Source organism: Cervus canadensis, chromosome 11, assembly GCF_019320065.1.
Source record: "Cervus canadensis isolate Bull #8, Minnesota chromosome 11, ASM1932006v1, whole genome shotgun sequence".
NCBI classification, from domain to species: domain Eukaryota; kingdom Metazoa; phylum Chordata; class Mammalia; order Artiodactyla; family Cervidae; genus Cervus; species Cervus canadensis.
In genome coordinates, this window is record NC_057396.1 from 66,331,671 (window position 1) to 66,357,870 (window position 26,200).

Consider the following 26,200-nt stretch of genomic DNA (forward strand, 5'->3'; position numbering starts at 1 on the left):
GCACTTTAACTCCTAGAGGAGTGGTCATGTGTTCCAGGATCTACGTCTTAAGGGAACATGCCTGCTTTTCAGTGGGTGTGCATATGCTATTTCAGTTGTAGGGAATTATTGCCTCTTATTCTCTTTGCTACTGATGTTCAGCATGCTTTGGCTCCACACTGGGGCCTGAGACCTAGTGCTGCCTGTGGATCCTATTGGCTTTGATGAAAAAGAGAGAGAAGGAAAGAATGGTTTTAAATAAACACAAGAGTCTGGAGCTCCAGTCCCTCCAAGGGGCAGCAGTGTCATTAAGTGTGACAAGGAATGTATTTTTATATTATATTTAGGAAATCTGTGAATGCTGATGAGGCTTTTCTGTTTTTTCCCTGGGCAATGTCGTTGCACTGCTGTGAATGCTGCCTGAACATATATATTTCTTCTTTTTCCTCTTGCCTGGGTTGTAGGTTTATTGACTATTTATCCTGATCTGAATAGTTAGAGAATGTACCTGTGGTTTTCACTGGAGGTTACTTTCAGTGACTGCTTGGCCCAGGGTCATCTTAAATAGAGCGAAATCATAAGTTGGCTTTGGTAAGAACATATTTGCCTACACCTCTGTCATGTTCTGTCCTGGGGTGTCATCATGGGGAGCTGTCCAAGTGAAGTCTCAATTCCCCCATCTATAAGACAGAGATAACATTAGTATTTCCTTCACTGAGTTTTTGGGAGAAAAAAAAAATTCATCAAATGAAAGTATTTAGCATAGTACAGGGTACGTGGTAAGGGCTGAAAAATGTTAGCCGTTGCTGTTATGAATCTTTGTGTGCTTATTCATTTAGTCATGTCTGACTTGCGAAAAAGTCCTCTATCCGTCAGTAAGCATAGAATGCAAAAGGAGTGTGGCAGGCAGATCTGATTTATCTCCAGGATTCCTGCCGCTCCCCACTATATGTTCCCTGTATGACCCTTTCCCCTTGAATGTGGGTGGGATTCAGGAGTACAGTGAGTCACTGCACGTGTGATTATGTTACATTATACATCAAAAGGGGTATTTCAGATGTGACTAAGGTCCTTTATCAACTGACATTGAGTTAGTAAAAAGTGAGGTTATCCTGTGTGGGCCTGACCTAATCAGATGAGTCCTTAAAAGAAAGAAAGTGAAAATGTTAGTTGCTCAGTTGTGTCTGACTCTTTGCAATCCCATGGACTGTAGCTGGCCAGTCTTCTCTGTCCATGGAATTTTCCAGGCAAGAATACTGGAGTGGATAGCCATTCCCTTCTCAAGGGGATCTTCCCAACCCAGGGATCAAACACTGGTCTCCTGCATTGCAGGCAGATTCTTTACTATCTGAGCCATCAGGGAAGCCTAGTTAATTTACTTTGAAATCAGCCTTACCCTTAAATGTTAAGCTACATATATCAACTTGTGAGATACTGCAAAAGCTTCTAGGATAGCAATTCTAAGTCTACCGCCTAGCTCTTTGGTGTCTAGAGCACTGCCTTTCAATATGAGACCATACCTATCAATGTAAGCTTATCAATCAAGGCCTCAGAATCAGAAGTCTAACTTTGGCAAAAAGTAGGCTTCTTCAGGAATATGATCAGATTCTATTTATATCACCTACCAAAAAAAATGAAGCATCATGAAAATATTCACATAACGAGAAGAAATATATATCTGCATACATATGCAAATATATATGTGTATGGATGTGAATGTACAAATAAACACACACAACATATACATTTATGTGTGTAATATATATTATATATGTGCATATATTAGACACACACAGGCATGTTTATATGGCTTAAATAAAGCAAGATTGAGAAAAATAAATGCTGATTTTCCCTTTCATCACTGAGACGTGATTCTCATAAGCCCTTTCTTGTGACTGGGCTTTGTCACTGTCTTTCTCTCCTATGGCCACCATCCCCAACGCCAACCTAATCCTCAATATGAACTTCCATACAGCGATGCCAAAGTTAACTTGGGATCCTGAGATAGCTATGTTGGATAGCATATTAGTTTTGCTAAATTTGCAGGTAATTTCTTTTTATGTCTTTTAATTATTGAGAGGGTTGCCTCTTTTAGCACCTTCTCATTGTATTCTTCACTCAACTTCTAGACTTCATAGCAAAAGACCACGAAGTTCCCCAGGGAGGAGTAACTATTGGTTTTCTAATCAAACAAGGTCATATGTGATTCAGTTCAGTATCACTCTGGGTAAGAAGCACCCACCCCTGTGAGTGATGTTAGAAATGAATATGAGGGTGGTATCTCTGCTAATAGAGGACTAGAGTGACTTCATTTGCTCTGATCAGCTGGAAGCCTCCATTTTTCAAAAGCACTTAATACCAGGATATGTACCCATTTATTTATTGTCCACATTTGGTGGCATGTAGGCGCTGGAAGGACCTCAAGTCATCAAATTCCATTGCTTGTTTCTCCCATGGTTCTGCTGGCTACAAAGGAGACTGCAACAAGAGAGAGAATGAGTGTCCGTGTGTGTGTATGGGTTCATACGGTGAGTGTTTTCTCTTGCACAGACTTAGAGGGAAATACCTATCTGAGATTAGCTGCTTAGTAAGTCTGTCTACCTATGTGTTTGTTGTTTCTCTCAATTGGATAGAAACTATATGCCCTGGGCATCTCTCTTTTGATAGTTGCATCCTGTTTGTTTCTTCAAATATTTTATCTAGATGCCATTTTAGTTCTTCAAATATATGCTTCAACTTTGTTTATATCACTGAGAGTTACACCTTGGGCACACATCACTCAGTAAGTCTTCCATGTAGCTTGTTCTTTCACATGAGCACAATGTACCCTGATGAAGGACTCGGGGGAGCCTATGTCTTAAAAATACCCCCTGTAAATGGATTGCCTGCATTCACTGCTTACACTGGGACCCACAAAAGGTGAAAAACTATAGACCTAATTCATGTGGGATTTTTGACATGAGGACTATGTCTTAGTTCTGTGGGTGGCTATAACAAAATATAGACTGGGTGACTTAGAAACAACAGATGTTTATTCCCACAGTTCTGGGGGTTGAACATCTGAGATCAAAGTGCTAGCATTATCAGAAGGCAGGAAATGGATAAGCTTGCTTTTACTGATGTTTCCCTGAGCATTATGTATATATTTTTCTTCTTTGTCAGAGATTGACGTCTTGTGATGTCAATTGACACTTTACACATGAACTTTAAAGTATATGTAATGTTCAGCATTAACAGTTTACTTGAAAAACACTAAGATATGAATGGATTCTACTCAATTAAATCATAAGAAAAAAATGAATAAAGATCTGGAGCATGGAATTATTGTTTTAGCCTGGCTGTCTTTCATTTTGGCTCCTGTTTTGCTTCCAGTTTTATTGACATATAGCACGGTATAAGCTTAAGGTGTATAGCATAGTAATTTGTGCATACATCATGAAATGATCACCGCAATAAATTTAGTGAACATCCATCATCTCATATAGTTAGAAGATAAAAGAAATAGGAATTTTTTTTTTCCTGTGAGGAGAATGGTTAGAATTTATACTCTTAGCAGCTTTCACACATAACATACAGCAGTGTTAATTCTATACATCAGGTTTTTTTTTTTTTTTCCCCATTTATTTTTATTAGTTGGAGGCTAATTACTTTACTCAGGGCTGGTGCACTGGGAAGACCCGGAGGGATAGGGTGGAGAGGGAGGTGGGAGGGGGGATCGGGAAGGGGGATCGGGAAGGGGAATACATGTAAATCCATGGCGGATTCATGTCAATGTATACATAAGGTTTTGCATTGGATCCTTGGTACTTCTTTATCTTATAATTTGAAGTTTGTGCTTTTGGACGACCTTCATCCAGTTTCCCCTCCCTGCAACCCCTGCCTCTAGTAATCACAAATCTATTTTTTCTATGACTTTTTGTTTTTGAAAATAATTGACCTACAATGTTATGTTACCTCTTGGTGTACAACATAGTGATTCAATATTTCTATACATTTCAAAATGATCACCATGATAAATCTAGTTATGGTATATCACCTTACAAAGATATTACACAATTGACTATATCACTACTGTCTACACTTCATATGGATGACTCATTTATTTTATAACAGGAAGTTATATCTCTTAATCTATCTCACGTGTTATTCTTCTCATCCAGCCTCCTCCCATATGGCAACTACTTGTTCGTTCTTGTTCTGTCTCTATGACTAAGGTTCTATTTTGTTATGTTGATTCATTTGCTTCATCTTTTAGATTCCACATATAAATGAAAGCATATGGAATTTGTTTTTTGCTGTCTGATATTTAACTTAGCATAATACTCTATAGGTCCATTCACATTGTCGCAAATGGCAAGATCTCATTTTTGAGGGCTGAATAATATCTCACTGTGTATATGTATACACCAGGAGCTAATTCCCTGGTAGCTCAATTGGTTAAAAAAAAATCTGCCTGCAGTGCAGGAGACCCGGGTTAGGGAAGAGCCCCTGGAGAAAGAAATGGCAACCCACTCCAGTATTTTTGCCTGGAAAATCCCATGGACAGAGGAGCCTGGCGGGCTACAGTCCATGGGGTCGCAAGAGTCAGACACGACTCAGCAACAAAACCACCACTAACATAGTGTCGCAGCTGCAGAATCTCGTGATGGAGTTTACGTTTCAGGGCAGCAGGTGGACAAACTAAGACCTATAAACTATGTAGTCAGTCACAGAGAGGTAAGGTCCACAGAGAACAGTTTAGAGCAAGGAAGGTGGGTGGAGGGCATGGGCAAGGGCAGTGTTATATTTATGGGTGCTCAGGAAGGTTTGATGAACTCTCAGTATTTAACGATGGACCTGAAAGAGGTGAGGAAATAAATCTCTCATGAGATAGCTCCAAGTTATGTCAATCACATCACAGTTTATGTGATGTGCACGCTCTAGCATGGGACCCAAGCTGGGCTAAATTGCCGTCAAAAATAACTTTTCTTAACACTAATATACAAACAAGCTGTTGGTAGCGGCCTTGGCTAACGTTTTGGAAGAATGTGCCTAAGAATGACAAAAGAAATCAAAATCAAGCTCAAGACTCTCTACCCAGTCCTGACTAGAGATTTCTTAAAATTATTAGTTTTCTCCACACTAGTTTGAACAAGTTCTATCACATACAAATGGAATAGTCATGTCTTACATGTCTATTTATTATTAAAGAAAATGTAAAAATGTTATATGTGTGTCACATTTTCTTTATCCAAGCACTTAAATTGCTTCCATAACTTGGCTATTGTAAATAGTGCTGCAATAAATATGATTGCAGATATCTCTTTAAGATCCTGGTTTTATTTCCTTTGGATGTCTATCCAGAAGTGAGGTTGCTGGATTGTATGGTAGCTCTATTTTTAATTTTTGAGGAACCTCTGTATTGTTTTTCATAAAGTGAAGTCACTCAGTCGTGTCCAACTCTTTGCAACCCCATGGATTGTAGCCTACCAGGCTTCTCCGTCCATGGGATTTTTCAGGCAAGGGTAACGGAGTGGGTTGCCATTTTCTTCTCCAGGGGATCGTCCCGACCCAGGGATCGAACCCAAGCACTGCAGGCAGAAGCTTTACCGTCTGAGCCACTAGGGAAGCCCCTAGTGTTTTTCATAAAGCCTCTACCAATTTCCATTCCACCAATGGAAATTTGTTGAGTAGATCTTGAGTGTTCTCATCACCCCCACACACACAGTATTTATACAGAAAATGTAAAATATAAAACACTAATGTTGCTTAATTTGTGAAGTCTACAATTCTAGCCCCCTAATACTTAAGAAGCAAGCACAGATACAACACTTACTTAATTCTGAGTGAATTCCACCCAGATATATTGCTCCTAATTGCCTCTTCTACTCTGACACTATAATCTGGTAGTCATGCTGATATCTATGTCATTGCTATGTTTCTATAAATATCCTACTTCTTCTACTAAAACACACTGCAGTTAAGAGAGACAAATAAATGGAAGTGATAAATTCTTGGTACACATATAAAGGTATGTACTCCAACTCCTGGGCTTCCCAAATGGCACTAGTGGTAAAGAACCCACCTGCCAATGCAAGAGACATAAGAGACATGGGTTCAATCCCTGGGTCAAGAAGTTCCTTTGGAGGAGGGCATGGCAACCTACTCCAGTATTCTTGCCTGGAGAATCCCATGGACCAGAGCCTGGCGGGCTGCAGTCCACAGGGTCACAAAGAGTCAGACATGACTGAAGCAACTCAGCACGCGTGTATACATTCCAGCTCTAAGGCAAGCTGTTTACTGAGTGTCCACAACATACTACTCATTCTGAAGACCATCACATTTAAAGCAGCTTATTCTAGAGGTCTGCAGGTGATACTAAGTGGTATGTGCAGGAGTTGGGAGCTGACATGTCTTTGAATGGTGAGACTTCCAGGTCCTGAAGAGAATGGCTCCAGAATGGCCAAACTTTGATAAAAGGGTAAAAGTAAGGATTATTCAGGGTGAGAAGCAAAAAATTATTCTATACACTGGAAAGAAAAGTTCAAAAGTTCAAACAGATTTTTTAAAAAAATTTAACTAATTTATTTATTTAAATTAGAGGCTAATTATTTTACTATATTGTGGTGGTTTTTGTCATATATTGACATGGACAAAGGGCTTTTCTAAGATAGAAAACTAAAAAGGAAAGGAGTGATATTTAAAGACAATGAAGTGAAATCTACTAACTAGTTTCTTCCAGAATGATTCAATATGATTTAGCATTTATAAAAAGTGGGGCACATATTTAAAATTATTCTGAATAACTGGATATAAGAAAGATTTCCACTTTATGATTGTATTGATTTAAATATCTCTTTGAACATAAGACAGGAAAAGAGGAGAGAAAAATAATCTTAGGGAGAAAAAGGGAAGAGAACCATTCTCCTAAAAGAGGTATTTTATTTTCCCTCCTAATCTGTAGGAGAGATAGTAACTTCAAAAAGCCCCTTAGCTTAAGCTCAGAGAACATACTGCTCTTCCCAGTGGGGTTTGCAAATTCAGATCAGCAATTATTCCTATTAAGTAATCACCCCATTAAATATTTCATCAAGGAGTTGGTTGCTGTGCCCATCTGTCTTGTCCATTTTCAATTACAGTGGCCATAATTCTTTTATGGGGAGGTTCATGTAACTTTTCAATCTGCCTTAAATTTTTCTCCTGTAAAATGGAAATTTTATGGGATTTCCATAGGATACAACTGATAGTAGAGATTGAAATTCTGTCCCTTTATTCTTTCTCATTTTTAAAGTCAGGGCCATTTCACCTACATAGAAAATGTTAAGAAAAGGGGTATCAGACAAGACAGGCAATTATGCTGGTATTTCTATCTGCCTTTCTGACCTGTAGTAAATCATTCAGTGACAATTAAACTGTCAAACTGCCCCCTCACACAAACTGACCAGCTTAAAGATTAGAAGTTTCTCCTTGATTAGGGAAAATCCACTGGAAAACAAACAATGAGTAAATCAAACACAAAGGAACCTTAGCTTCAAGTGCTGCTTTGCAAGGAGACAGAGAGGCCTTGGAGACCCACACCCACTCCTCAACTGGCATATGTCCCATCCACTGTTTCTTACTTCCTTAGTAAACTGAAGTCAAAGCAACCTTGAACTAGTCCAGATCATCATTCTCAATGGAAATGTTGATGAGGTTTTAGGATCTAGCCAACATATCAGAATCTTCCATTTTTCTTTTTTTGTAAAATGTAAACAACATTCATCTAAAGGATTTCTCCATGTTTGGAATTCTAAGCATATGAATTCTTTTCACACTCAATGACATTTCACACGTAGCATTTTTTTTTTCCCAACATGGGGCATTGAAAGTTTAAAGACTTAAGAGTTTAGTGTGCTGGAAGTGTTCACTATGTGGATAAAAAGAGTCAGGAATGACAGGGAGACCAGTACACAGCAAAGAGGAATAAAGGGAGTCCTCAAGAAGGTCCTTGGAGAAACACCTGGAATATAATCCCCTTAGGTATAAATCTAGTGACCATGCAAGCCTAATGCTTCAGAGACAATTAGAAGGCCTGGGGAATGCTTTCCAGAGGCACACTAGCCTAGAGGCCAGGAAATGGTGGTATTTTTGTGTTACGGTTGCTAATGAAATCTGTCCAGACTAATAGGAAAGGGAAAAAAGACTCTAGACAGCTTTTTAAAATGAAGATTAGTTGTCCTGCTAAATACTTGAGAAAAAAATTAGAGCCTATTTTGCATGAATTGTTAACTTCTAAAAAGAAATGGATGAAGACCAAAATAACTCAATAGAGATTGTTCTCGTTTAAAGAACTCAAGAGAAAAATAAAATGGAAAGGAGAGAGCAGAGAGTAGACACAGGCAATGGAACTCCAAGTCTCTGACAGAGTCTATGTTTTATAACTCTGTTTATCAGCAGCTTGGGTGGGATCACTGCAGAAAGCGGTCTCAGATAGCACATAATTTATTACAAAGTTTAATTTCTACCTCCCTCAGGAGCGTGGGGTTTTATCTCTGGAATATCAGCAGTGGGAGGATTCATATTAACTAGAGAAGCAGCGAGGGCTGGTTGATAATTTTAAAGCCTTTAGACAATGCTACATAGCCCCAGGCCCTGGATCTGCAGTAATGGACATTCTAATAACCGATGCTCATCATTTCATTAATTGCTTACTGTGAGTGAAGTATGTTAGAGGTGACTCTTCTTTCTTGTTGGGAGATGAAGTTATCTTTTATGCTGGAGAAACCCATCTCCTGTGATGATTCAGAAAACCTGGACTTAACTTTCAGAGTTTCTGAAAATGCCCAAATCCCTCTTAACATATATTTTCAATGCGCTTTGCTTAGTTGCTCAGTCATGTCCGACTCTCTGCAGCCCCATGGACTGTGGCCCACCAGGCTCTTCTGTCCATGGAATTTTCCAGGCAGGAATAGTGGAACAGGTTGCCATTTCCTACTCCAGGGATCTTCCCGACTCAGGGATCGAACCCACGTCTCCTCCATTGGCAGGCAGATTCTTTACCACTGAGCCACCTGCGAAGCCTCACATTCTCAATAGGCAGAGAGAAATGCAGAAGAAAGATCAGAGACTGAACTGACCATTTGCTTAGTGGAGTTCTTATACAGCTAAGATGCCAAGGGAAAGTGTGTAACGAAACCATTGTCCTGTCTCAGGTCCTATCAGTTCAGTTCAGTCACTCAGTCATGTCTGACTCTTTGCAACCCCATGGGCTGCAGCACGCCAGGCCTCCCTGTCCATCACCAACCCCCAGAGTTTACTCAAACTCATGTCCATTGAGCCAGAGATGCCACCCAACCGTCTCATCCTCTGTTGTCCCCTTCAATCATTCCCAGCATAAGGGTCTTTTCAAATGAGTCAGTTCTTTGCATCAGGTGGCCAAAGTATTGGAGTTTCGGCTTCAGCATCAGTCCTTCCAATGAACACCCAGGACTGATCTCCTTTAGGATGGACTGGTTGGATCTCCTTGCAGTCCAAGGGACTCTCAAGAGTCTTCTCCAACACCACAGTTCAAAAGCATCAATTCTTCAGCACTCAGTTTTCTTTGTAGGCCAACTCTCACATCCATACATGACCAGTGGAAAAACCATAGCTTTGACTAGACAGACCTTTGTTGGCAAAGTAATGTCTCTGCTTCTTAATATGCTGCCTAGGTTGGTCAAAACTTTTCTTCCATCTGTATTTAACTAGCGAAACAGGTCCCTGAATCCAATGCCTTCTCTTTCCCTCCATGGACATCACTCCAGTCTTGTGCAATCAACATTCCTTGCCTGGATAAGGTCCTGATTGATCTCACTTCTTTCCTTCTTATTCTCCCTAAAGTCTCTTTTCTATACAGCAGCTAAGTAAATCTGATCACTTCACTTACCTGCTCAAAAGTAACTAGTAACTTTATTTCACACTAATATATCCAGACTTTTGCCATGGTCCACAAAATTCTACATAATGTGGCTCCTGGTTCTTGGTTACTCCTCTGAAATCATGTTTTACCTCCTGTAATCAGTCAGATGAGTCTTCCAGAAACTCTTCCAGAAAATTGCAGAGGAAGGTAAAATCTCAAACTCATTCTATGAGGCCACCATCACCCTAACACCAAAACCAGACAAAGACGCCACTAAAAAGAAAACTACAGGCCAATACCACTGATGAACATAGATGCAAAAATCTTTAATAAAATTCTAGCAAACAGAATCCAACAACATATTAAAAAGATCATACATCATGACCAAGTGGGCTTTATCCCAGGGATGCAAGGATTCTTCAATAGTCGCAAATCAATCAATGTGATACACCACATTAACAAGTTGAAAGATAAAAACTATATGATTATCTTAATAGATGCAGAGAAATCCTTTGACAAAATTCAACACCCATTTATGATAAAAACTCTCCAGAAAGCAGGCACAGAAGGAACATAACTCAACATAATAAAAGCCATATTCAAACAAACCCACAGCAAACATTATCCTCAATGGAGAAAAATTGAAAGCATTTCCTCTAAAATCAGGAACAAGGCAAGGGTTCCCACTCTCACCACTAATATTCAACATAGTTTTAGAAGTTTTAGCCCACAGCAATCAAAGAAAAGAAATAAAAGGAATCCAGACTGGAAAAGAAGAAGTAAAACTGGCACTGTTTGCAGATGACATGATCCTCTACATAGAAAACCCTAAAGACTCCACCAGAAAATTACTAGAGCTAATCAGCAATACGTGAACTGTGAACTTCCAGATATTCAAGCTGGTTTTAGAAAAGGCAGAGATCAAATTGCCAACATCCTCTGGATCATCGAAAAAGCAAGAGAGTTCCAGAAAAAACATCTATTTCAGCTTTATTGACTATGCCAAAGCCTTTGACTGTGTGGCTCACAAAAAACTGGAAAATTCTGAAAGAGATGGGAATACCAGACTACCTGACCTGCCTCTTGAGAAACCTATATGCAGGTCAGGAAGCAACAGTTAGAACTGGACATGGAACAGCAGACTGGTTCCAAATAGGAAAAGGAGTACGTCAAGGCTGTATATTGTCACCCTGCTTATTTAACTCATATGCAGAGTATATCATGAGAAACTCCGGGCTGGAAGAAGCACAAACTGGAATCAAGATTGCTGGGAGAAATATCAATAATCTCACATATGCAGATGACACCACCCTTATGGCAGAAAGTGAAGAGGAACTAAAAAGCCTCTTGAGGAAAGTGAAAGAGGAGAGTGAAAAAGTTGGCTTAAAGCTCAACATTCAGAAAACTAAGATCATGGCATCTGGTCCCATCACCTCATGGGAAATAGATGGGGAGACAGTGGAAACAGTGTCAGACTTTATTTTTTGGGCTCCAAAATCATTGCAGATGGTGATTGCAGCCATGAAATTAAAAGATGCTTACTCCTTGGAAGGAAAGTTATGACCAACCTAGATAGCATATTAAAAAGCAGAGACATTACTTTGCCAACAAAGGTCCGTCTGGTCAAGGCTATAGTTTTTCCAGTGTTCATGTATGGATGTGAGAGTTGGACTGTGAAGAAAGCTGAGTGCCAAAAAATTGATGCTTTTGAACTGTGGTGTTGGAGAAGACTCTTGAGAGTCCCTTGGACTGCAAGGAGATCCAACCAGTCCATCCTAAAGGAGATCAGTCCTGGGTGTTCATTGGAAGGACTGATGCTGAAGCTGAAACTCCAATACTTTGGCCACCTGATGCGAAGAACTGACTCACTGGAAAAGATCCTGATGCTGGGAGCGATTGGAGGCAGGAGGAGAAGGGGATGACAGAGGATGAGATGGCTGGATGGCATCACCGACTCGATGGACATGAGTTTGAGTAAACTCTGGGAGTTTGTGATGGACAGGGCGACCTGGCGTGCTGCAATTCATGGGGTTGCAAAGAGTCAGACACGACTGAGCGACTGAACTGACTGACTGAATCAGTCAGACTGGGCTTCTGCTTATCACACAAGTTTCTGTTTGGAGTAATGATACTTATTTCCGTCTATACCTAGAATGGGCTTCCCTGGTTGCTCAGACAGTAAAGAATCTGCCTGCAATGCAGGAGACCCAGGTTTGATACCTGGGTTGGGAACATCCCCTGGAGAAGGGAATGACTACTCACTCCAGCATTTTCCACACCTGGAAAATACCATGGGTAGAGGAGCCTAGCAGGCTGTAGTCCATGGAGTCACAGAGAGTTGGACAGGACTGAGTGACTAACACTTTAATTTTCATGTCTAGAATACTCTTTCTTAGGTAATCCCAGGGCTTGCCCTACGGCTCAATTCATATCTATATTTTTGATGCCAGTTTCTTGAACCAACAGATAAAAAATGGAGGCATCCTTGTTGCCATTTGCTTGGTTTTCCTTCACAGCTCTTATCACTTTCTATGTTTAGTTTCTGATCTTTCTGCTCCTTTGAGAATGGGATATTAGCACTGCATTTTAGTGCTCAGAACACTTTCTGATACATAGAAGACACTCAGGAAATAATTGATTGAGGGATAAAAGAGAAAGAGATGAAGGGAGGGAAGGAGGGGGTAAGGTAGGGAGAAAGGAAGGAAGGAAAGAAGGAACATAGAACTTAAGTTTAAAAAAAAAAAAACTAAGCAATTCATATCCTTTTATCATTTATTACCTAAAAGGATGAAATAAAAAGATTTAGCATACCAAGAAACTACAGGTAAAATTCCAACTCCTGAGAAACTTCAGACATGCAAACCTTCTTTCCCCCATTGAAAGAAGCAAATATTTGTGGTAGGAATGACTATGTGATGATAAAGAGGAAAAGCAACTTTAAGAGTTACTAATTTGCTTTTCTTTCATTTTGGCTGACTATCAATTTAGTGACCAACAAACACACACAAAAAAATGAACCAAAACAATTTTAGAAAAAAAGCCAGAAAGAACTGAGATTGTCAACTAGAACCAGCTGTAAATCAAATCTTACAGTTTGTGATCAATTACATTAAATGACATGGATCTTATGCACCAACTATCAGGGCTCACACTGATTGTTAGGAGAGAACTTTTTTTTTTTTTTTTTTTAGGAGAGAACTTAACTGCACAAACTTTCTTATTGATACTGCTCATTTGACTAATTCGCTCATCTAGTGTAAACACCAACAACCAACCATAATCCACCTGTTGTGGATAATTTCTTCCCCATCTTGACTGTTGGAAAATAAAATAAAATCTCAGTAAATATTTTGTTTTACCTCAACTCACCATCTAGTGGCAAAGGAGGTGAACGCAGGATTCCTGTTGAAAATAACATGTCCTCCCCACAAATATTTGCTTAATGTTTACTTTGCACCAGGAATTATATCTAGTACAGTGTTAAGAGGAGGTGCTTAATACAAAATGACAAAACTTTACAGTGGGTATTACTGGACTTCCCTGGTGGTCCAGTGGTTAAAACTTTGCCCTCCAAAGCAGGGGGTGTAGGTTTGATCCCGCTCAGGAGCTAAAATCCCACATGCCTCACCACCAGGAGACTGAAACATAAAACAGAGGCAATACTGTAACAAATTTAATCAAGTCTTTAAAAATGGTCCACATGAAAAAAAAAATCTTAAAAAAAAAAAGGAGTATTATCATCCTTTAGTATTTTGCAGGTGAGGACATCAAACCCAAGAGTGATGGATATAGGAAGCAGTGCAGCTGATAAGTGAAAGAGCCCATAAACCTATCCAGAACTGTGCCCCCCGTCTCATCACAATGCCCTCTCATTAAATTGCAGGTATAGTCGATGGCTAGGTAACAGTTTGTTCTTCTGAGAAATTAGCCTGAACTTGGCGCAACTGACAAATAGGGATAGTCATCACATAATCTTAGTGAATGTTGATTTCAAGAACAATGTCACTTGGACCACTGGGTTACTAATTCAGAATGGTTCAGGGGATAATTCCAGGTATCTGCACATGGGAGCAATAGCAGCATGCACAATGATGACCCTTAAATCATGAAAACTTGAATAAGTCAATGTAAAGAGTTTAGTGAACATGCAGAGTATAGTTCTCTGTAGGAGTAACCTCCACTAGGCAATGAACATATTTTTGGGTTTAGAGACCAAACACATTTTAGTTCAAGTGAAAGCACATCAGAATTTAAATGCGTATCATTAGCAAATATAAATAAAACCACATTACAGACAATATGGTTAAACTTAATAGGCAGATGGAAAGTATATCTAGAAAATCGAAACTCAAACAGTAAGAATTTTTTAGTGCATTTTGGGGCACACTGGGGCTACTTACCATATTCCAATTCTCATTCTTTAAGGTACGAAATATGTTTAGTGTGCTTTGAAGTCAGGCACAGCCATCTGTCTTTCTTAAGACAATGGTATATGAGAGAAAATTTTGTGCTTCATTCACCTTCCAGTATCAAGTGGTTAAAAACTAGTACACAGTTCACTTTATTCCTTTTTCCCTGGCACAGTGATGGTAAGGTTCACGATGGTAGAGGTTCTCATCAACATGGGTCCTGATGAAACAATGAAGACCAGCTTCACATGGACAAGTCGTTGAGTGAGAAATAAAACTGTTTAAGCTACTAAGATTTGGATATGCCTTGAACCACACATTCAAAAAACTAAGATCATGGCATCTGTTCCCATCACTTCATGGCAAATATATGGGGAAACCATGGAAACAGTGACTGACTTTATTTTGGGGGGCTCCAAAATCACTGTAAATGGTGATTGCAGCCATGAAATTAAAAGACGCTTACTCCTTGGAAGGAAAGTTATGACCAACCTGGACAGCATATTAAAAAGCAGAGACATGAAGAATGGAACTGGAGGAATCAACCTGCCTGACTTCAGACTCTACTACAAAGCCACAGTCATCAAGACAGGATGGTACTGGCACAAAGACAGAAATGTAGATCAATGGAACAGAATAGAAAGCCCAGAGATAAATCCACGGACCTATGGACACCTTATCTTTGACAAAGGAGGCAAGGATATACAATGGAAAAAAGACAACCTCTTTAACAAGTGGTGCTGGGAAAGCTGGTCAACCACTTGTAAAAGAATGAAACTAGAACACTTTCTAACACCATACAACAAAAATAAACTCAAAATGGATTAAAGATCTAAATGTAAGACCAGAAACTATAAAACTCCTAGAGGAGAACATAGGCAAAACACTCTCCGACATAAATCACAGCAAGATCCTCTATGACCCACCTCCCAGAATATTGGAAATAAAAGCAAAACTAAACAAATGGGACCTAATGAAACTTAAAAGCTTTTGCACTACAAAGGAAACTATAAGTAAGGTGAAAAGACAGCCCTCAGATTGGGAGAAAATAATAGCAAATGAAGAAACAGACAAAGGATTAATCTCAAAAATATACAAGCAACTCCTGCAGCTCAATTCCAGAAAAATAAATGACCCAATCAAAAAATGGGCCAAAGAACTAAACAGACATTTCTCCAAAGAAGACATACAGATGGCTAACAAACACATGAAAAGATGCTCAACATCACTCATTATCAGAGAAATGCAAATCAAAACCACAATGAGGTACCATTACACGCCAGTCAGGATGGCTGCTATCCAAAAGTCTACAAGCAATAAATGCTGGAGAGGGTGTGGAGAAAAGGGAACCCTCTTACACTGTTGGTGGGAATGCAAACTAGTACAGCCGCTATGGAAAACAGTGTGGAGATTTCCTAAAAAACTGGAAATAGAACTGCCATATGACCCAGCAATCCCACTTCTGGGCATACACACTGAGGAAACCAGATCTGAAAGAGACACGTGCACCCCAATGTTCATCGCAGCACTGTTTATAATAGCCAGGACATGGAAGCAACCTAGATGCCCATCAGCAGATGAATGGATAAGGAAGCTGTGGTACATATACACCATGGAATATTACTCAGCCATTAAAAAGAATTCATTTGAATCAGTCCTAATGAGATGGATGAAACTGAAGCCCATTATACAGAGTGAAGTAAGCCAGAAAGATAAAGAACATTACAGCATACTAACACATATATATGGAATTTAGAAAGATGGTAACAATAACCCTATATGCAAAATGGAAAAAGAGGCACAGAAATACAGAACAGACTTTTGAACTCTGTGGGAGAATGTGAGGGTGGGATATTTCAAAAGAACAGCATGTATACTATCTATGGTGAAACAGATCACCAGCCCAGGTGGGATGCATGAGACAAGTGCTCGGGCCTGGTGCACTGGGAAGACCCAGAGGAATCGGGTGGAGAGGGAGGTGGGAGGGGGGATCGGGATGGGGAATAAGTGTAAATCTATGGCTGATTCATATCAATGTATGACCAAAAAAAAAAAAAAGCAGAGACATTAGTCAACAGGTCTGTATAGTCAAGGCTATGGTTTTTCCAGTGGTCATGGATGGATATGAGAATTGGATTATAAAGAAAGTCGAGCACTGAAGAATTGATGCTTTTGAACTGTGGTGTTGGAGAAGACTCTTGAGAGTCCCTTGGACTGTAAGGAGATCCAACCAGTCCATCCTAAAGGAGATCAGTCCTGGGTGTTCATTGGAAGGACTGATGCTGAAGCTGAAACTCCAATACTTTGGCCACCTCATGCAAAGAGCTGACTCACTTGAAAAGACCCTGATACTGGGAAAGATTGAGGGCAGGAGGAGAAGGGGCTGACAGAGGATGAGATGGCTGGATGGCATCACCGACTCAATGGACATGAGTTTGAGTAAACTCCGGGAGTTGGTGATGGACAGGGAGGCCTGGCGTGCTGTGATTCATGGGGTAACAAAGAATTGGAAACTACTGAGCGACCAAACTGAACTGAACCACATGAGCTCATCCTTAAACAAAAGAGAAAATCCAATCTGACATTTATTGTTGTTCTGTCACTCAGTTGTGTCCGACTCTTTGCAATCACATGGACTACAGCACACCAGACCTCCCTGTCCTCCACTATCTCGCAGAGTTTGCTCAAGTTCATGTCCATTGAGTCAGTGATGTGATCTAACCATCTCATCCTCCACCGCTCTCTTCTCCTTTGCCTTCAATCTTTCCCAGCATCAGTATCTTTTCCAATCTGACATTATTCTGACATTATTTGGGACAGAGGGTCCTCTGAGTACAACCATTTCAGGTTCATCTACGAAATGAAAATAATCTCCTGGGTAATCATCTTGGTACCACGAGCCATTGATATTGTCTAATTAACTCATCTGTATCTTCTTATTCTTTACCAAAATATCTTTCAATGCGAACTTTTCTTACCATGTAGCCTGCGGGAAGTAATGGGAAACAGCTGCCCTGCCTGTCAATTATGTTTCTTCATCATTAAACTGATTCCTTGGCATCTCAAACTAGTTAGAGTCCTATTCGTTTGGCTAATATAGCTCTGGCCCTGAGAGGCGGACTGCATGAGTAAGGGTCCATAGGCTAAAATGGGCTTGGGGAAACCACACAACTGCTCTTAAGATGGAGAGGGAGAAGCAGAGATAGATAAATTGCTTGGTTATTTCCAACAAGATCCTTGTTTAAATTCTGCTCTCATGAGAAGACCAATCACCCCTTAGTCCTTCTGAAGCTGATGAAGCAAAATATGTTCATAAAGCTATGTCTATACTTTTAATCAGTGCTCTTCAGACATTTATTTCTGGTCAAGAAGGCAGGTGGGAGAGCAGGGGGGTCTCTGCTTTCCCTATTGGATTTCCAGATTGCCTCATGTGCTTGGATATTTTGTTGAACAAATAACCTCCTCCATCAAATTGACAGGTCTTTTTGGTTAACTTGTTTCCATAATAAATGTTCCATCACCTACATCTATTTTTATTAAACAAGGTGTGGTGAGGAAAGAGGAAAGGTTTTGTACAGTCAGTGGGCACTTCTATTTTCAGCAGCTATGGTATTTTTAATTCATGTTTTTATATCCTTCCAGATAATGTGTACCAGATTATGAATGTCAGGCTTGTAATAAGATTATTTTCTACTGCCATCCATTTTCATAGGAATTCATGGACAGGTTCTACCGGTTGAGACCCACAAGTATTTGACAGCACCTGACTTATAAATTACTCCATTCCTTCAGCAGTTGATTGATTTCTGGACATAAATAACAAAGGAAATGCCAGAGTAATAATTCATCCATTCTTTGTGGTCACGACTTGTGTTTCAGAAACATTGTTTATTTTGCTGGGGTTCTGACTGGACTTATAATTTATCTGGCCCTGGGCACACACTGCTTTTGCTTTTGCTCTTTCAGATTATTGCCCCCAGGAAGGAACAGCAAGTACCACACATTCAAGTGACTAAATCCAAAGCTCTGAACACTGACAACCACCAATTCTGAACTGAATTTGCTAGAAAGAAGTCAACAAACTGTTGAGAGAAAGCATTAGCTAAATCCATTTGTGGGATTAACTGCAAATCCCTCAGCCTAATAAAAGATATATATCAATGCAGGAGACCTGAGTTCAACCCCTGGATTGGGAAGATCCTCTGGAGAAGGGAATAGCTACCCACTCCAATATTCTTGCCCGGAGGATGTCATGGACAGAAAAGCCTGGTGGGCTACAGTCCATGGGGTCACATAGAGTCAGACAGGACTGAGCAACTGAACAACAATTGCTTTACAGTTATTCATTTCTGCTGTATACAACACGAATCAACTGTTATATATATATCTCCCCTCCTTTGTTGAACCTCCCTCCTCACAATCCCACCCCGTCCAGGTCATCACAGCACGGAGCTGAGTTCCCTGCATAGACAGCATGTTCTGGCTAGCTATTTGTTTTACACATAGTAATGCATGTATGTCAACGATACTTTCTCAAACATCCTCCCCTCTCCTTTGCCCACTGGGTCCACAAGTCCATTTTCTATGTCTTTGTTTCTATTCCTTCCCTCAGATAGGTTCATGGGCATCATTTTTCTAGATTCCACATGTATGTGTTAATATATGATATCTGTTTCTCTCTTTCTGACTTCACTGTGTGACAGACTCTAGGTTTATCCGTCAGACTTTCACTACCGCAGACTCAACTGTGTTCCTTTTTATAGTGTTTCTTTTCATTTGTCCGTTGCTTCCCTCCCTTATTCCATCTCCCTTGTCTCCATCCTTTCCTCCTTTCTTCCTTCCCTCTTTCCTGAATAAAGCACTCATTAGTGTCTAGTACAGACGTCTTAAGCTCAACTGGACTCGATCATACTTCATTCTTCTCAAGTTTTGTGCTCTCGCTCACAACTTCTTTGGAATGCTCTCTTCATTTTCTATGAACATAAGTAGTCTCCATTCGAAAGCTACTGGATATGATTCCTTTTCCACTAAGTCCTCAACAGACACTTGAATCTGTATTACCTCTCTCCTATGGCATTTACCAAAATATTCATTATTTTAGAAATATTTGCATGCTCGATGCTCACCTTTTTTACCCATCTAGGTTGTTAGTATGCTAATTGCTTATGGGAATAGTGAGTGCTATGCTTAGTCACTCAGTTGTGTCCAATTCTTTGTGACCCCATGGACTTCAGCCCACCAGGCTCCTCTGTCCATGGGGATTCTCCAGGCAAGAATACTGGAGTGGGTTGCCATGCCGCCCTCCAGGGGATCTTCCCAACCCAGGGATCAAACCCTCATGCATTCCAGGTGGATTCCTTACCATCTGAGCTGCCTGAGGCACCCACGTTGCCTTCCACTGAATGTATAGAAAAAATATCTACACAAAATCCCAAATGATAACAATAAACACTACGGAAAGGTCACAACGCTAGGCTGTAGATGCATCTCAGTTCAAGACTCCCCTCTGTAAATTCACTGATTTGAAATTCTGAAGACCCCTCTGCATTTCAATTGCTTGCTGTGCAAAGTGCAGAGAACTACACTGGAACATTCGTGACTTCAAAATTCATGACTCTAATATATACCTTCTGTTCAATGATTCAACATCAGATAAATCAGAGCATCTCACTATCACAGATAGAGGCTTTAAAACATTCAGGGATAATTTTACAGACTCTCTCTGGATAAAAGAGTCAACATATCAAAGCCCTTTAATGTAATAATAGCAGATATTCATTACTGAGCACTTCACAGATGGCAGGTACTGTGTTCGATTTGTTTTTTTTTTCAACTTTTATTGGAGTATAGTTGCTTTACAATGTTCTGCCGGTTTCTACCATATAGCAAAGTGTATCAGCTACACGTATACATGCATCCCCTCTGTTTTGGACTTCCTGCCCATTCAGGTCAGCACAGAGCACTGAGCGAGGCTCCCTGTGCCTACAGCGGGTTCTCAGCAGTTATCTATTTTATACTCGTGTGTGTGTATGCGCGCTCACTCAGTCACATCTGACTCTTTGCAGCTCCATGGACTGTACCGTGCCAGGCTCCTCTGTCTATGGGGTTCTCCAGGCAAGAACACTGGAATGGTTTGCCATTTCCTTCTCCAGAGGACCTTCTCCACCCAGGGATCATACCCTTGCTCCTATGTCTCCTGCATTCGCAGGCAGATTCTTTGCCACTGAGCCACCTGGGAAGCCCAACAAAGTAGTGGATACATGTCAGTCCCAATTTCCCAATCCATCCTACCCCCACCTTCTCCCTCTTTGGTGTTCATATGTTTATTCTCAACATCTGTGTCTCTATTTCTGCTTTGCCAAAAGGTTCCTTTGTACCATTCTTCTCAGGTAGCTTACTGGTAAAAATAATAATCCCACCACCAAGCAGGAGACTCAGGTTCAATCCTGGGGTCAGGAGGATTCCATGGAGAAGGAAATGGCAACCTACTCCAGTATTCTTGCTGGGGAAATCTCATGGACAAAGGAGCCCAGCAGGCTACAGTCCATGATGTTGCAAAGAGTTGGGCATGACTTAGCAACTAAATAGCAACAATACCATTTTTCTAGATTCCACATATATGTGTTGATATATGATATTTATTTTTACCTTTCTGACTTACTCTGCTCTGTATGAAAGACTCTAGGTTCATCCACTTCTCTGCAAATGACACTATTTTGTTCCTTTTTATGGTTGTGTCCATTGTATATATGTGCCATATCCTTATCCGTTCTTCTGTTGATGGATATTTAGATTGCCTCCATATCCTAGCTATTGTAAATAGTGCTACAATGGACATTAGAGTGCATGTATTGTTTGGAATTATGCTTTTCTCTGGGTATACACATATGAGTAGAATTGCTGGGTCATATCAGATATGCAGATGACACACCCTTATGGCAGAAAGTGAAGAGGAACTAAAAAGCCTCTTGAGGAAAGTGAAAGAAGAGAGTGAAAAAGTTGGCCTAAAGCTCAACATTGAGTAAACTAAGATCATGGCATCTGGTCCCATCACTTCATGGGAAATAGATGGGGAGACAGCGGAAACAGTGTCAGACTTTATTTTTGGGGGCTCCAGAATCACTGCAGATGGTGATTGCAGCCATGAAATTAAAAGACGCTTACTTCTTGGAAGGAAAGTTATGACCAACCTAGACAGCATATTAAAAAGCAGAGACATTACTTTGCCAACAAAGGTCCATCTGGTCAAGGCTATGGTTTTTCCAGTGGTCATGTATGGATGTGAGAGTTGGACTGTGAGGAAAGCTGAGCACAGAAGAATTGATGCTTTTGAACTGTGGTGTTGGAGAAGACTCTTGAGAGTCCCTTGGACTGCAAGGAGATCCAACCAGTCCATCCTAAAGGAGATCAGTCCTGGGTGTTCATTGGAAGGACTGATGCTGAAGCTGAAACTCCAATACTTTGGCCACCTCATGCGAAGAGTTGACTCATTGGAAAAGACCCTGATGCTGGGAGGGATTGGGGGCAGGAGGAGAAGGGGATGACAGAGGATGAGATGGCTGGATGGCATCACCGACTCGATGGACTTGAGTTTGCGTAAACTCCGGGAGTTGGTGATGGACAGGGAGGCCTGGCGTGCTGCGATTCATTGGGTCGCAAAGAGTCAGACACAACTGAGTGACTGAACTGAACTGAACTGACGATGGTTCTTTAGTTTTTTGAGGAATATCCTTTTCCACAGTGGCTGTATCAATTTATATTCACACCAAGAGTGCACAAGGGTTCCGTTTTCCCCACATCCTCTCCAGCATTGTTTGTAGATTTTTTTTTTTTTTTGATGATAGCCATCTGACTGGTGTGAGGTGTTACTTCATTGTAGTTTTGATTTGCATTTCTCTAATACTTTGGGATGTTGAGCATCTTTCCATGTGCCTCTTGGCCATGTATCTTTTTTGGAGAAATCTCTAGGTCTTCCACCCATTTTTAAACTGGGTGTTTGTTTTATTGACACTGAGCTGCATGAATTATGTATTTTGGAAATGAATCCCTTGTCAGTTGTTTTGTTTGCAAATATTGAGCTAAATATTTTAGATTATGCTCTCCAATCCTCACCAGAACAAATAAATAAAATCATGTAATAGACTTTATTGCACTTATTTTACTTGTGAAAAAAACTGAGGCAAAGTTAGGTTAATCACTTGGCCCATCCAAAGTCAGAATTCAACCAATGTCTATCTGATACTCTTTCTTCCAAAGGCATAGGTAAAAATTCTTATGTAGTCTATATACATATGTTAATTGGTATCAATACATAGTATATTAACATGATTTTTTTGGCACAGAGCATAACTAATGTTTTTAAATATTTCAGGTAAGTTCAGTTTCTTTCAATTAACTTTTAGACTTGACGTTAAAGACCTTTGTCAATTGCCACCCCTAAGAAGTGATATTTTAATTAAGTCAATAGTAGCCAGTGACAATGCCTGAAGGCGCATGGAACCTACAACATACTCTCTAATGCCGATCTCCCTAAGCCAAGTATCTCCAGCAGTGGATATTGTTTGCACAGAATCCTCTATGCTCTTTTCTTTTCCACATGCTACATGGTATACATCAGAAGACTGGAATTAATGATGCAGACTGCACCCAGGGAACACAGCCAATAGAGACAATCAAGACAATGTAAATCACATCTTCATGCAAGGTCTTCACATGCTAGCTTATGATAATCCAGACACAGGGACCAAGATGAATTCTCTATCTTTTATGGAATTCTCCTAGAAATAGTTCAGTCATCCTGTTGAGCCAACACTGCTGCATCTTCGTGTGTGCATAAAAGCCAATGTCAAAAGCACATTTAACAACTGACAAAGCATTCATAGTCACTTGTTTGATCCTAACCACCCTCTGAGGGAGGTGTTTCCCCTAACCTCTTAGTTACAGAGACTGGTTGGTGCTCTCTTTTTATTTCCTTTTAAAACACTTCCCACCTTCATTTTTCTCCCTTGTAACTATCACAACAATTTTATACATATCCACTAATTTTTTAAATAACATGCAGTCTTGCATTGTATATGTATTATTTTATACAAGTAAGCAGTGCTGTACAATAGATCATATTCTGTACATATTTTTTTCCCCTTCACTGCTGTATTTTTAAGATTGATCCATGGTGCCATGTGTACATCCACCTTTTTATTTAGCCTTAATTGATGGCATAATTTATAGTGTGTATCTACTGTGTATAAATTATCCTGCCCCAATGATAAACACAGAGATGGTCTATGACTTAATCTTTTTCCAAACAATACTATACTGAACATTCTTATACAGAAACCCCTGTGAGCCATTCTCAAGGCGATTAGCCATAGACATCTCCATAGAAAATTTGACTAAATATTGCTTTAAAGGTATGTAGAATGACTGCAACAGTCTGGACTTAAAGAAGCAATGCTCAGGGATCCTGTGACTCCATACTCACTCCCATACTTGGCATTCCTCAGCTTACTAAAATTTCTTCCAATCTGATGCATGCAAAGTGATATTTGTTTAATTTGCATTTTGCTTGTATTGAATCTGAAATCATATACCTTCCATAAAGACTATCTACTTTTGGCAAGGTATAGGCTCTCAGTAAATGTCTAACTGAATGTTTCGTCACATACTGATGGTCTGTTTGCACATCTGCTACTACTACTTCTACTATTACCACTGTTACTGTTTTTATTACTATTTTATCAATTGGGTTTTCTGCATTTTCTTTTTGATTTGTGTGAGTTCTTAGTACAATATAGATATAAATAATCATAAGTTTTATTTAATCTCTTCTTCCAACCTGTCATCTTTTAGCTTTTCCCCCACCTCCTTACCATAACAGAAGTCCCTAATTTTAGTATAATTAAATAAATAAAAGGCTTGCCATGTGGTCTATTCTATGATAATTATTATAAAAAGCTTTCTCCAATGTACAGATTATAAACATGTGCTTCTTATATTCTTATATCAACTTTAGTAATTTTACATTTCACACTGTTTCATAATCTATCTGGAGCATACATTTATATGTGATATTACAAAAAAAAAAAAAAAAAACACCTGATTTTTTTAGTTTAGTTTAGTCGCTCAGTCGTGTCTGACTCTTTGCGACCCCATGGACTGTAGACTATCAGTCTCCTCCATCCACAGGATTTTCCAGGTAAGAGTACTGGAGTGGGTTGCCATTTCCTTCTCCAGAGGATCTTCCTGACCCAAGGATCGAACCTGGGTCTCCCACATTGTAGGCAGATACTTTACCGTCTGAGCCACCAGGGAATTCCACCTCTAGGCACCCCCAAAAAGAGCAGAGAGAATTCCACAGGACCCCCTAAAAATGAACACCCCATCCCCCACACATACACACACACATAAAGTTTGTTTCCTGTGGCATTTAAATTAATCTGGTTGGTCCATAAAAAATAAGTATATATAGTTGGTTTTTCCTATGTACATGTATATATATATACATATATATACACATATGATTTTTTTTAATACCCCCACATTTTGAAGCAAATTTCACATTCTCTATTAATGTCATTACAATAGTGTCATTTCAAAGACTTGTATAGTTTCTTTCTGGGTTAGTCCTCTGTAGACCCACAGACAACAAAATCTACATGAATAGTGTCCTTGGAGCTGGGCACAGTAATGACCTGTACTCTTGTTAGATATTGCTCTGAGCAAACTTGACTCATCTCCAGTTACAAAGACAGTGCCTGAATTTTCCATTATAAATAATATTTGTTGCAGGATTTTGGTAAATAACTTTTAATCAAGTTTAGGAAGCTCCTGAAGTACAAAGAGATTTTTTAAATGTTTTACTTCTTTGAAAACAGAAAACATGATTTATTTTTTTTCCTTTGGTTAATAAACTAGAGAAATTACATTGATTAACTTTCTGATAAATGAAAAAAAATCGTGAGTTAAATATGACTTGATCACATGTGTTTTAATGGACTACAGTTTTATTAAGTATTTTAATATCCATAGTCTTCCAAAATAACTTCACTACTATGCATTCCCACCAGCAAAAAATGAAAGTTCCTCTTGCTCCATAATCTTGTCAGCATTTGATATCATCATTATTTTGGATCGTGGCAGTTCTGCTAAGTAGGTAGTGGTGGTAGCTCGTTGTTTTGATTTGCAATTCCCTAATAGCATATATATGATTGTTGAGCATCTTTAGTATGCTTATTTTATCTTTGGTAAGATATCTGTTCAGGACTTCGTTCTCCTTCAACACTATGTTGGTTGTTTCAGGTCTTTTGTTCTCCACAGAAACTTTGGAATCATTTCAATAATGTCTTCAAAATAATTTGCTGGAATTTTGATTAGGAATGCATTGAATCTAAAATCAAATTGGGAAGAACTGATATCTTAACAACATTGTCTTCCTATCCATGTGCATGGAATTTCTCTCCATTTATCTAATTCTTTACCTGTGTTATTAGAGTTTTATAATTTTTTTTTCTTATAGAGTTAATACAGAGTTGGTAAATTTGTACCTAAGTATTTCATACTTTGGGTGCTAATGTAAATGGTATTATGCTTTTACTTTCAAATTCCACTTGATCATTGCTAGTATCATAGGAATGCAGCTGACTTTTGCACATTAACCTTGTATCCCATAATCTTGACTTGTTCCTGATGTCAGAAAGCTTCAAGCTTCTCACCACTAAGTATGATGTTAGCTGTAGCCTTTTTGAAGGTATTCTTATATCAAGTTGAGAAAGTTCCTTTTCGTTCCTTGTTACTGAGAGTCTTTATTATGAACTGATGTTAGATTTTGTCAAATGTATTTCCAGTGTCTAGTGATATGAACATGTGACTTTTCATCTTAGCCTACTGATGTGATAAAGTACATTCATTGACTTCCAAATGTTAAAACAGCTTTGCTTACTTGAGATAAAAAAACGCT